This window comes from Phalaenopsis equestris, unplaced genomic scaffold (genome assembly GCF_001263595.1).
Source record: "Phalaenopsis equestris unplaced genomic scaffold, ASM126359v1 Scaffold000002, whole genome shotgun sequence".
Classification (NCBI taxonomy): domain Eukaryota; kingdom Viridiplantae; phylum Streptophyta; class Magnoliopsida; order Asparagales; family Orchidaceae; genus Phalaenopsis; species Phalaenopsis equestris.
This window is the reverse complement of record NW_018164444.1, coordinates 35,117,059-35,118,031: the sequence shown is the minus strand read 5'-3', so window position 1 is coordinate 35,118,031 and position 973 is coordinate 35,117,059.

Below are 973 nucleotides of genomic sequence, written 5' to 3'. Positions count from 1 at the left end.
AAAGCGATGGTGATATAGATGGGGATGTTAATAGTAGAATTCAAGTTGGTTGGTTGAAGTGGAGGAATGCTTCGGGCCTTTTGTGTGATAGAAAAGTACGGCTAAGACTGAAAGGAAAATTTTATAAAACGGTGGTGAGGCCTGCAATGCTCTATGGCGCTGAATGTTGGCCTTTAAAAGAGAAGCATAATAATAAGTTAAGTGTTGCCGAGATGAGAATGATTAGGTGGATGAGTGGCTTTACACTTAGAGACAAAATGCGGAATGAATATATTCGTGATAGGGTTGGTGTAGCTCCTGTGACAGACAAAATTAGAGAAAGTCGTCTTAGATGGTTTGGTCATATTAAACGTCGACCATTAGATGATCCGATTAGGAGAGTAGATGTTTTAAATTCGACTTGTGTTAAGAAAAGCAGAGGTAGACCTAGGAAGACTTGGGCTTATTGTATTAAAAATGATCTTAATTTACTAGAACTAAATGAAATTATGACACTAAATATGACGCAATGGAGAAAAAGGATTCATATAGCCGACCCCACGTAGTGGGATTAAGGCTTTGTTGTTGTTGTTGTTGTATTTAAATTAAATTAAAATAATTTAATATTAATTTTGTTCACTTACGTCAATCTCAACTTTCATGATATATTAGTGGACGATCATATTATTTTATTAATGATCTAATATGTAATTGCTAACGAGAACATTTTTTGTGCTATTTGTTATTTATTTAAGGTCCGTTTGGGGCAGCTTATAAGTGCGGGCGGTATTTTCAAAATGCTTCCGTATCGTTTGATTCGCATGTTTCGTCAGCTTGTCCGAAACTGCGTTTGAGTTTTTACACTAAACGCAGGCCCTATAAGTGCGGGCGGTGTTTTCAAAATGCTTCCGTATCGTTTGGTTCGCATGTTTCGCCAGCTTGTCTGAAACTGCGTTTGAGTTTTTACACTAAACGCAGGCCGTGGGTTGACTAC